Genomic DNA, 13,108 nt, shown 5'->3' on the forward strand with positions numbered 1-13,108 from the left:
CCTTCAAATTTTCAGAAAATTTAGGTGAAATTGCGACCAAAATTATCTGAAAAAATAAGAGAAAAATATTCACAAGTTTACCACGAAATTCGTGTTTTTTCAAAGGAAATTTCGCAACGCCTGAAGATTCATACGGTGTTTTTCCTTAGCAAGGCAGCATTGCCGAGGACGAGGAAAAAGTAAATTACAACCGTATATAAATGATTTGAAAATGGAGATGTTCTCACCTCACTTGCCTCAAGTTTGAAAATGGCCTCATCCTTACTTGAATCTAACGTCCAGAATAAAATATACCACATCGACTGTGAAACTAACAGACCACGTATTACATCTGCGCAGCTTAAAAATCTCCACTCCTATTTTATTATTTTGGAGGGGAATAAACCATTATCATTTCTTGAAATTTTCACAGAGTTTTCTTCGCATAGAGAGGGGCAAACACGGAAATTTTCAAGTGTTGACGATGAGTAGTTTTCCATCTAAAAAATAAAGTATGAAAAGAAGTCTATACAACGTCGCAAATTGAAATACATGGTCCGGTAGGTTCACCGTCAACATAAAACTGGGTTAGATCAAATTTACAAGAAATCTAGCGAAATTTGACATCTAATAAAAATAGAACGGCTCAATCCTTAGTGCCTGAAACGCAAACAATTTATACCGAATAACATTTGCGTTTAATCGAAACGAAGTGAAATATTTTAGCATTTTGTCGCGCTGAACTTTAAAGAACTGTAATCATTCTCAGGAAATGTTGGTATGATGTCATATTGATGATTCATGTCTGATTACGAAAAGTTTACTTTAGAATCGGAGAAGGGAGAACAAATACATAAAATGTGTATGTTTCAGAGGTAATTGAATTCAAAGAATATAAAATAGGGGTTTTCCTTTTTGAAATAATCATAAAAGCATAAATGAATCAAAACAAAATAAATCCTGCAATATGACAACGTGACGCCGTCAAGTTTTGACATCTTCATGATGTCCTCGCTGTACAATGTACACGAGTGAATTTAAATATTCATGATTCAATGTGTGAATCGAATCAGAAAACAGGCTTAAATGAGGGCTAGATTGCCCCTTTTTCCAAAGCTAATCCTCTGACGAATGGGGGCATTTGAAAGGCCCGAATACCAGTCATAAAATCACCTCTGGGATGCACCCTAGATTTAGGTGTTGAATACAATCATCCTCAGTATTTACCATCAAACTGGTGGGGATCCTTTGCGGTAAAAAAAATGATAAAACCGTAAAGAGATATGATCACTCAAGAATATTACCTCTTGGTTATATTTTTAATACGATGTAGGTACAATAAGTTTCAAGCAATGAGTAAACATAATCTTGCGGGTGAATTCATTGGGACAGAGGTAGTCCTCACACTGAAGTAACTTTTCTCAAAGAGTACGTGTGCTCAGATGAGTGAACATAAACAGATGGTCTATAATAGGTGAAAAAAGCCTCTTTTGTTCATTTATACTGAAACAATTTCTGAGAAAACAAATTTACTGTTGATCAAAAAGATGTTTTTTCATCCGGCGTAAATAGCAGTATAGATCTTGTGGCATAGTGAGGACTATTGAGAGGCTTGGAGGACAAGGCGCGTAAGTGCGGTTTTTGAAAAAATTGAGATATTAGTGATATCAACTGAAACTCTTCGGTAATATACTCTGCAAACAATTCAACACTTAACAGTTTTTCAGCATAAACGAGTTAGTTTCAACTCTCCGCCACAAAGCTCCATGTATTTTTAAATCCGTACCGCTTGGAAAAGCAAAAACTACACTTATGTGCCTTGTCTTCCAAGCCCCTCAATTTATTTACAACTTCGTTCTTGATTCCATTGATCTTTCGTTCAATCTACGTACAGATCTATACATGAATAGTTTTGAAACGCCTGCGTCTCTTTTATTATTATGAGGCAAAATTTGAACTGTGATTATTGATGTATTTAATTTTTTGCGGACCTATTTATTGCTAACAATACTTCAATTTTTGTTTTAAAATTCACATAATAATAGAAAATTCCTAAGAAATACACAGTAATATTGCCTTGAGGTCGTATTGCACTTTAGAGTTTCAGAGAGTATATTCATCTTTGTATTATCTTTTTCGCAATTTGTATCCTTTAAACTTATGAGATTTTTAAAGTTAACACGCAATAATCAAGTTATGGGAGGTCGCATAAACTTTCAGAAGATGAAATTAATGTTTAAACTTTTTAAGGTAGATTTCAAGAGCAGGATCCTGATTTTGGAAGAATCGTGCATTTTTGTAACGCAGTAATTTTCCTGGTGAACGGTTTATCTGTATCTAGATCTTTATGTGACAAGAGAAAGAGAGGCAACTTTGAAACATTATGAGAGCGGAAATAAAAACACAATCCACTGCAAGCATTCAAAAATTTCATCTAAATTTTTTTGCCGGTGCGTGATGTACCCGTTAATTTTCAGGAGTGATTTTTACTGAATTGCGGTGGAAACCCGAAAAATATACTCTGAAACTTTTGTGGAGGCTCCTCAGTTTATTGAAAGGGTGATACAATTTTGAAAACATGCAACAGCGTTGATTCAATGCATTAGATTTAAATTTAAAAAAAAAATACATTTTCAAACGTAAAACTTAGGAAGCTTTTCTTGAATTATTTTCTATTAAAATGCTGATTGATTTACTGAACTGCAGGAATAAAACGCTAACAGCACCATATTTTAGATGAAGATCGATAATACGACCCAATCCTCCTTGAATAAAAGCGGTTTTCATGGAATTGTTTGGTGGCAGGGCAGGCTTTAGACAATACTCACTGCGACAGGCAAAGTGACAACGATGAAGGCTTGAACCCGCAAGTTGCGTTGCACAAGTTGTCACCTCATTACGCCAGGAACACACTTCAGACCTGTGACAGAAAAAGAGAGTACGGATTAGCGAAATAAGGCACTATCGCTTGAAAGCAAAATAGCTAAGCCCACTTGGATTTCAATTTTTTGGGCCCAATAATACATCAAAGAAACGGGCATGAACGCGTATCAAAGAGCCTCATCGCAAGAATGCTTGTAAAGTCCGCGGTGAGCAAATTATTAGTGAGGCATTCTTAGCATAAAGTTAAAACTTGTTTACCGTAATCTGAACTGCCAGGAACTACTTGACATCAGAATTTAATGCAAAAATTGCCGAGGTTTCCCACAATGTCACGCACAGATTTCTCACTGCCACATTTTATGTAGTATGTTTCCCAGTATTCTGATATTTTCTGATACTTTCCTAATATTTTTAACACTCAAGCGTGGATTTCTTCGAACTTTAAGTTACGGGGAAAAAACCGAAGTTCCCCTCATGATTTTATATAGCTGTGTACTTTTCCCTGAAGATGAATAGCACAGAAAACCGAAAGTATCGCTCAAGCCCCTATCAGTGGCGTGGCGTGAATGATCGACTATCCATATTTATCCATTTGAAGCTATGGTGAAGAATCGATCATTAAGGTGTTCGTTGCGAACACCCTGATAATCGATCCTTTTCCATAGGTTTAAATGGCAGATCAATCGATATATCGCAAAGCACGCCACGCCACCGGCCCCTATTCGTTCAAAGCGGCAGCCAATGATTGGAGACGAGTCTTATCGGTCGATAAGTCAGTTACAGCCACGGCGATTGATTGTTGTCGTTCCCTCTGAAAAATAATTCAGTCGAGCATGCATGATGCATATGCGAGTTTTACACGAGAACTTTGACAACGTAGGTATATAACAGAAGGTGTTACTTAAAATTGATTGCCGCTCAAGCTACATTATTAAAGTGAATGTTCGATAGGATGGTGGAATGGTTGCAACTTCAACACCTATTCTAATGCGATAGAATACTAGAAAATCGGAAGGAGTATGGATTTTTTTGGTCCCGGTCCCCCAATTTAGAAAGCACAGTGAGTTATTGAATTTGACTGAGCAGAATGGAACTTTTTCGGCTTATTTCAGAAATAACATACCGGCCAATGACTTTTCTAATACGTAATTTCGCTCGTAATTACTATCCGTTTAAAACAGAATTAAAACGAAAAAAAGCTGGGTTTTTTTCTATAGTATTTTTAAGTAACTAAAATATGAGAAATTCTGACAATACTAATGTAAAATTCACGTGTCATTTTCACGATAAATGAACTTTTCTCTCCTCTCCGTTCACTGAAAAAAGTTGTATTCATTATTACGAGACGACCATTTCCGTGCAGATTCCACCGCAGAAAATATTTTAACGTCGAGGAAACAACTTATTGTGCCAATTAAAATTCTTGTTGTGATAAAACAAGTTTTCATGTCATTACAAAATATGTCTAGCTGTGTGAAAGAGCTGTCATGCTGTCAATCTTCTGCTTCATATCAGTCGATTTTCCCGAGTGTATTTCATTAAAAAAAAAGATTGCACGGCACTTAACTCATCAGTCATCGGGTAACAGTCATCATTACAGTGAATTTAATTCGATTCCGAAGAGTAATTTTTACCTAACCGGAAGTTCTCAAGAACCGTTCAAGCATTACGTGACGCTCTTGGGAGTTCGCACGCATCTCCGCATATCGATGGCTAAGGTACAATACCGCCTATCTACAAACTATAACAATTTTTCAGGCCGAAGAGAAAACTTCGAAATTTTTGTGATTTTGAGGTTAGACTTGCAATTTGTTACCCAATACAGCGTCATTACAGCGTACCCCTACAGAATAGAAAACAATAAAAACATTAGCTTGCTTACTTTATGCTTTAGAATGCGGCAAAGTCGCTATATAACTCATTTTTGCCAAAATAGCCAGTTGGGCGGCACTGTTCCTTAGCCCTCGATATTTTTTTGCAACAGTAAAGATGTGGCCCCAGGTCAGGGCCACGTAAAACTCGAAGAGGGGGGGGGGTTGCAGCGATGCGAGGGGCGAAAAATGTTGGGAAAAGAAGGAGAAAAAGAAAAAGAAAGAAAAGAAAGAAGGAAGAGAGGGAGATAGAGGCAGAAAAGATGAAGAAAGAGGAAAGCAAGGAGAACAAGTACTTAAAGTTTGATGATGCAAACATTTCATGTAAGTTTCACATGTTTTCATACTTTTTTGGGACTTGAATTTCCTCTTCGCTTTTCTTTATATTCTCATAGCGATACCTTGATTTTCTCGCATTTATTCAGATGTGAATGAGAAGACGGGTAAGGGGGGGGGGGGTGCGCCGCTCAAAACTTCTGACACGAAAGGGCACAGCCTCAGATCGGCGGGGGCGCGCGAAGATTCTTAGTTACGCCACTGGAAGGGGGGGTGGGTCTGGATTACGTCACGGAAGTGCCTCAGGGGGAATTTTCTAAGGATGCGGGGGCCCTGAAATTTTTCCGTGGGGGCTTGAAATAACGGAGCATTCAGTCACCGGCGCGGCGCCCCCGCACGTCATGCATTCGAGATCGGCGCGCGGCGGCGCGGCGCTCGGATCACGAGATCGTGGATAGCCTACGAGGCGGAGTTGAAATCACTTTCGTTCTCGGACGGCATGGAGTCGGATGAAAAGTTTTCGCGGACCTAAGTGCGGCCACTTAACTTTTTCCTTATAAACAACATTGCACGATGCTCGGATGCCATGCGACTGGCGACTCGCGAGTCAACAGCCGCAGCGACAAGTGGAGGCGTAATCCAAATATTGGCTCCGCAGCGGCCAAATATTTGTTTGCCTCCAATATAGGGCAGGTTTTGCACTGCTTCCAGCTAGCCTGAGCGGCCAGTAACCGCCACGCCGTGCGCGCACAAGGCCTATCAGGACTTAAATAGGAAGGGACATTTGACTCGATACCCATGGACGTATTTAAATGAAATAAGCTTATTAGGGGACTAAAGGACTCACGCAGCCCAACCCCCAGGGGACACTTCGGGCACTTTGCAGCCCGCTTTGCGAGCCCCTCATGGGTGGAACTAGGAACACTGAAAAAAAGATTGGTAGAATTTACCATTCCTTCACGCTGTATTTCACACAGCGTCAATTCAGAGTCAATTTTGCCAGAAGAAACACTGAAAAAAATGCTATGCTGTTTTAGCACCTAAGATGTCAAAAATCTGTCTGGTGATCCTAGGATGCTGCCTTGATCGCCCACGCAGTTGAATTTGCATTCACAGGATGTAAAGTTAACTGCGAGGGCAGTAAAGACAGCATCTTGGGATCACCAGACACATTGTTGACATCCTAGGTGCTAAAACAGCATATTATTTTTTTCAGTGAAGGTAAACGTTACTACATACTGGCACTGGTAACCACTCATCTGGCAGAATCGACTTGAAGATTGGTAGAATTGACCATTCCTTCACGCTGTGTGAAATACAGTGTGAAGGAATAGTAGATTCTACCAATCTCTGTTTCAGTGAACTTTTCGGGGTGCCAGAGGGGCACTTTATCAAGGGGGATGAGAGGGGGCACGACTGCCCTAGCTCAAAGGAAAGTTTGTGAGACTCTGCTAGATTGAAAGGGTGGTCCGGAGGGCCTACCTCGGGAAATTTTGAAAGATTTAATCGTCCTAGGAGCAATTTTTATCTATTCTCACCGAAAAAGTTATTGCATTACAATATCTAAGATGAAAGATATGTCATGCACTGACTTAGCAACATTCCTCACATTTCTCGGGGCAAGATGATGGATGAGCCAGGCCAGCCCCCTATTTTGTATTTTAAGATCACAGATAAGCAAAAAATAATAAGGTCTACCTTTAAACATCGAGTTTCCGAGTGCACTATTGACGGTGATATCGTCCCCGAAAGAACACGCGTATAACGTCATCCACTGCAGGAGTGCACAATGACTATAGTGTCTTTCACCTTGATTTCATCCGTGTCGAAAATTGAGCAACCAGTGTTTGTGTATCACAATAATTGAGCAGCCACTGGAAAAACAAGTAGCTTGGATATAGAGTCCAGCTACCCTTAAAAACATTGCCAAGGGAAAAATACTCTTGATTCAATAGGACTTTTTGCTTGAACCAAAAGGAAATCCGCCTAAATCAAGAGGCTCGGCTCTCCGCGTCGAGAAAAAATCGGATCGAATCAAGGGTAGTTTTCCTTGTCAATGTTATTAAGAGTCTGAACTCTAGATCCAAGCGACTTTTTTTTTCCAGTGGATTACAGCGTGGTATGAACTACCGTGGTGTATGATATGTAATTTATGTGTGCATCGAAATATTCTATTATATGTTAGGAGTTACTCTCAGTAACTTTCGTTACACAAATCGTATTCTACGCGACATTTTCTGACAACATATTATAATAGTTTCCCCCACGAAAGAACGTAACTTTATTTCAATTTTGCCAAATTCCCTGGGAAAATCTTAAGCATTTCTCGCTGAAAATTTCACTGATTTTATGATAGCATGCAAAAATCAAACAAATTCCGGAAAAACTTGCACAGACTCCTGTAAAAATTACATTGTTCGAGTCGATTTTGCAACCTTGGAATGGAATTACGCTCGTTCGTCCGAGAGCCGACGATAAGGGCAGTTTTTGCTTTTTCAGAAAATACGAGTTTAATATTTCAGAATTTCATAAAGTTTCATGGCGGAAAGAGAGTTCAAAACGCTTTTTGATGCTTAAAATTTGAATTGGTAGTGTTTTTTTAACGTATTTTTTTTGTAGTGACTTTTTTGCAGGATATTTAAGACTAGTTTTGGTTGAAATTATTGAAATTTTAGTTTTTACCTAAAAACTACACTTAACCCTCTTGCCTGCAAGACCATCAAAATCATGCTGAAATTTGCAGCTTGTCAAGAGGTTCAGCGGATTGATTATTGAAATTGATGAACAAGGCTGCAGACAAAGAAGACATAGGGAGTATGGAGCGATCCTATTGGTTGAAATGGGTGGCTCCTATCGACAAAGGGAGAAAATGATAGACCAACCGTCGGGTTTCTCATGGGTTGCCGTTAGTTAGTCTATTACCTACCGTCTTCATCCATTGCAACCACCCGCTTCCACCGATAGGATCTCTCCATATCTCTTTTGAGAGCAGTCCGAGACACAGATAACAGTGGAAAACACAAGGTGGAAAAACGGGAAACAAGGCTAGAAATACACAATTAATAAAACCTGAGACGTTTCGACTCAGAAAAGGAGATTCTTTCTCTCAGATCCCGGCCCTCACCATGTAGGACTCAGGTTTTTTATCGTTTTTTTTTTTTTTTTTAAATTTTTATTGTTTCCGACTGAAAATGACTCAGTTTGGAGTCGGAACGTCCCGGGTTTTATTAAGTGTGTACTTTTAGCCTTGTTCCCCGTTTTTCCATCTTGTTTTTTCCACTGTCGTATTTCTTGTCCCCTTTGTCTATAGCTTTGTCTATCAATTTCAACACCGAAAAAAAAGATGCTGTAGTTACATCCCCGATGTTACGGTTGTGAAAAAATTGTGCGACAACTCTTGGGTGTTGCTATCAACGCTCTGGCAGTTAACGTAGCATGAAAAGATATAAAAGTAACATCCTAGGATGTCACTTTAACAGCCAGAGTGGTAACGACAACATCCAAGAGATGTCGCACATTTTTTTAACGTCCAGGATGTCACTACAGCACCTCTTTTTTTTCGGTGAATAATCGGCCAGGAGCAAACGGGAGGCATCGCAAATGGAGAGGTGGAATAGCGGAGAATAACGTTGCGGGTAAATTAGTCTATTGCGGGACAGTGGCGTGGCGTGCTTTGCGATATATCTGTCGCAGGCAAATAGTAAAATCAGTCATTTTGTCAAATGCCTAGGCAGATAGTAAAAAATTCCAACTTAGAGTGAAATTCTGATTCTTTTCCTAATTTCAGACAAAATAACTCATTGCTCTTGCAAGAAAAAATTATCAGTACAAATTTGCACACACAATAGTATTTTAAACCATTTTTAGCTCCTAAAGAGACACCGATCTTGAAATTTTCAGCATGTCGTAAAAAATAGAATTTTTGGAATTTCAACATTTAATAATTAGAGAGGCAATTGAAGAGGAAGAGACCAAAAGAATTCGTAGGTTTGATGAGTTATTTATCCGAAAATGGTGAAAAATCGTGAGCTCTTCTCCTTAAATTCACAAACTTTTTTAGACCGTCATTTGACTATCTGTCTAGGCATTTGACAAAATGCCTGATTTCACTATTTGCCTGCGACATATCGATTGTTATGCCATTTAAACCTACGGAAAAGGATCGATGAACAGGGTGTTCGCAGCGAACACTTTAATAATCGATTCTTTACCATAGGTTTCAATGGCATAACAATCGATGCATCGCAATTCACGCCACGCCACTGTTGCGGGAATGCAGGAGGCACCATGTTGAAGTGTCGAATTACAGCTCGAGCGAGGGCTCCGAGCGGGAACGGAGTCAGCTGCCGGGAGAGCCAATGAGGAGCCGCGCTTTCTCAAGATAACTAATCGGGTAATTCTGAAGGAGGGCTGAAAACGGAGCCCCGACCGCCCCCCCCCCCCCCCCCCCGCGGGTGCGCCGCTCGCCGGTTGAGAACGAGAATGGAGGCGCTGCCAGTGGCTGGCTCGGGGATATCCGCGCGAAATCCGAGCCGATGACTGATGATCGTGAAACCCCATCGATTCGATTCCCGCCCGTTGCCACGCACAGGGGGGCTGTCTTTACCTCAGGGTGTTTTTTTTTTTCATGGGCGTTATATTCTGACACTTGCGTGGGAAAGGCTAATTACTTGAACATTGAAAAAAAAATCTCTGTGTATTTACTAGGGAAATTGTAAACTTACCAAGAATTCGGGGTTCTATTGGATCCAAGTTTTTTCTCGGTAAAATTACCATTTATGGAATTGGTAATTTTACCGAGAAATCTCGGTAAAATTTTTGAACTTTCTCGGTAATTTTACTGAGCCTTGGTAAAAACGCCAATATTTTTTATCGACTGTGGTAGAATTACCGAGATAAAATGGCAACGTTACCGGGAATTGATTACCAATAAAAGCGGTATTCTTACCTGAAAAAACAGTGAAAATACCGGTTTTTAGGTAAGCTTACCAGTCTGTCTTGGTAAAATTACCAATAATTGATAAAAAAGTGAGATGGTAAAGGTACCAACGGACCTTGGTAAAAACGCCGAGACCTTTTTTTCAGTGAATTATAAAGATTTTTGGCAAGATTGAAATTGATTGCATTTCGCAAAAAGGAACCGAGAGCATTCCAGTGTCGCTAAGATTGTGCAACTTTTTTTACCTTGCAAATATGAACTGCAGATCGTCTAAGCAAGTTTTATCTTTACTCCCGATAAACTATGAATCCAAGACGAAAATTGCCGTGATAAATTTAAATTTTTCCATGATTTCAGTGATTTTTTGCAAATAATGAAAGTTGCACAATCCTAGCAACATTGGAACGCTCTTAGTTCCTTTTGCAAAATACAATACAAATGTTGGTTTTCTTACGTAAAATTTTGTGAGCAAAAAATCAAAAGTTCATTATAAAGTTTAGGAGATAAATTCTAAGGGAAGGAAAATCTATTCAAAATCAGACCCGCGAAACGGAAGCCGCTAACTGAAGATTGTGAAACCCCATCGATTTCCCGCCCATTATACCGCGTGCAAGGGATCCACCTTCACCAAAGGGCATTTCTGTATTTATTTTTTGGCGCGAACATTATATTCTGATACTATAAAGTGTCGTAAAGGGCTAATTATTTGGAGTAAAGAATGGGTTAGTGCCGAGGAATTTTGACAGGGTTGAAGTGTAATAGACTATATTTTGCGATTAAGAACTACAATTTCTGGCACGGTTTAGAAACAAAGTAAGGATCATCAGTTTCCCTTTGCACATAAGTGTTCTTACGGATGGGCCAGAAATTGTAATTCCTGTTTGTAAAATGTGGTCCAATTTTTCCAAAGAATAATTTTGTGAAAGAACCCGAAAAGGAAAAAGTTAAGAAAATAATGTCTATGGGGAGAAAAAGCTAATAGAGTTCCGACCGATCAAAAGGCGACAGTCGAGTTGACAGAGCAAGGCGATGATGCCGAATTTGAGCTCAGCCTTGGTTCGTGCTCATGATTGTTCTTTAAACAGCTCCTTTCGTTAGGAGGCCGCATTTGATTGGAAAAATATCGATAATCGATCATTCCCGCCTCGCCGCTGGCATACCGTTGAATTTTACTTGCGGTTTGATGCCATTTTAAAAATCGCCTTGAATCTCCCTAAATAACGATATAAACCATGACAGCGAAGCTCCCAAACCACGTCTCTCGGTTTGCAACGTTGCAAACTTACTGTCACACATTATCCTCTACATGGAAAACTACTAAACGTCAGTTCTTCAAAACTTCCGTGAATTTTCTTCTCAGTGGGGTGAAAATTCCGTGCAAACTTCAAGGAATAATGTTGAGTTGTTCTCAATAAAAAAATAAAATAAAATGAGAGTGGAGATTTTTCAACACCGCAAACGAGATACGTGGTCGGGAGTTTCACCATCGACATGGTGTCTCCTACGCTGCCGCACTAAGGAAGAACGTCGTGTGAACATTCGAGAGTTGCCAGATTTCCTTCGATAAAATGTTTATTTTTGAGAAAAGCCACGCATATTTTCTATTGGAATTTTCAGATTTTTGAGATTAACTTGCGGACAATATTGTCAGAAAAATTTGAGAAAAAATATTCGTAACTTTACCAGAAAATTCGTGTTTTATCGAAGAAAATTTGGCAACGTCTGAAGGTTCATACGGCGTTTTTACTTCGCAAGGCAGTACGGAAATAAGAAGCTTTTAGAGGAGCGACTACGAATATGACCATATTAGTAGTTCAGTCCTGAATTCCGGGTACCGGAACACTGTGCGACGCTGTCGAGGCACGGATCCAAGACCGCGGTTTCATATTTCACATAATGGATCAACACAGTTTATCACTTAAGCGCCTCTTTTAATTGATCACCTGATCTGAGGGAGGGAGGAACCGTTTTTATTTCAGGGGTCGTTTCCGAGATCCGTTGACGCTTTAATGGAGAAGCGATGACAACGTATCAGCGTCTTCCACCGTCATGACATTAAGCTCAAAGCTGAGCACTTCCGTGCTAAGGAAGAACGCCGTATGAGCCTTCAGACGTTGCCAAGATTCCTCCGATAAAAACCGAATTTACTGGGAAAATTGTGAATATTATTTTCCAAAATTTTCACACAATTTTGTACGCAATTTAATCTAAAATATTTGACAATTTCGAGCAAAAATATACATGAATTTTGTCAAAAATTCATGTTTCATCAAGGGAAATTTGGCAACTCTCGAATGTTTATACGGCCTTCTTCCTTAGCACGGCAGAGCAGCTAGCTGATTATTGAAATTGATAGACAAAGCGATAGACAATGAGGACACAAGGAGTACGGGGCGATCCTATATATTGATTGAAACGGGTGGTTGACTGAAGGGGGAAGTAGTGGACTAAGAGCACAGTAGATGAAGTAACCAAAATCTTGTGTTAATATGGGAAGTATAACACGAAGTAACACTAGCTGATGGTTGATTTCTTGTGATAGTTTTCCCTGTGTCGAGGAGACTAAATCTTTGTGTTGAAAATCTACAAACTCATTAAGAATTAGATGGAACCTAGATTACATCGGTGGTAATCCAATGCGTTAGCCACTCGCAAGTAGCAACCTTTGAGTAATGAGAGGAAAACAAGATTACACATGAGTTCGGCAAGACACTGTCTTCATGATCCAATGTCTCTGAGTAACCTACAGTTTGGGTTGGTTTAACACAAAAGTGTGTTATGCAGCCCAGTCTTTTAGGATAATCTGATACAAAAAAAGTAACACAAAGTAGCACAGAGTAATGTCAAACACCGAACTTTTTAACTGTGTATAGAATCTCTCATGGGGGGACGTTAGTTAGTATGTCATACTCTGGCCATTGCAACCACCCGCTTCCACCGATAGGATCGTTTCATTTTTCCTTTGTCTTCTTAGTCTTTCACTTTGTCTATCCGTCTCCAGTAATCAACTACGAACCGATCGTTGAAATTGGTAGAACAAGTTAATATCTTAGTAAGAAAAAGATTTCAGTAATGTTCGATGCGCGGATTGTGTTCTACGCGAAATTCTAGTTTAGAAACATGTATCAGAATGCTTAAACTCATACCTTGTCTAATGGTC

General features: G+C 39.6%; 1 protein-coding gene across 1 annotated transcript in view; it reads right to left on the bottom strand.

The window, feature by feature from the left end:
* Positions 1 to 367: 367 nt before the first annotated feature.
* fkh (fork head box protein) overlaps positions 368 to 13,108 on the bottom strand; it is a 32,438-nt gene continuing 19,697 nt past the window's right edge. The window contains exon 2 of the mRNA XM_019050116.2: positions 368 to 2,899. The gene's annotated coding sequence lies outside the window, so the exon portion shown is untranslated. The remainder of the gene's footprint in view (positions 2,900 to 13,108) is intronic.

Source organism: Bemisia tabaci, chromosome 1 (genome assembly GCF_918797505.1).
Source record: "Bemisia tabaci chromosome 1, PGI_BMITA_v3".
Taxonomy (NCBI): domain Eukaryota; kingdom Metazoa; phylum Arthropoda; class Insecta; order Hemiptera; family Aleyrodidae; genus Bemisia; species Bemisia tabaci.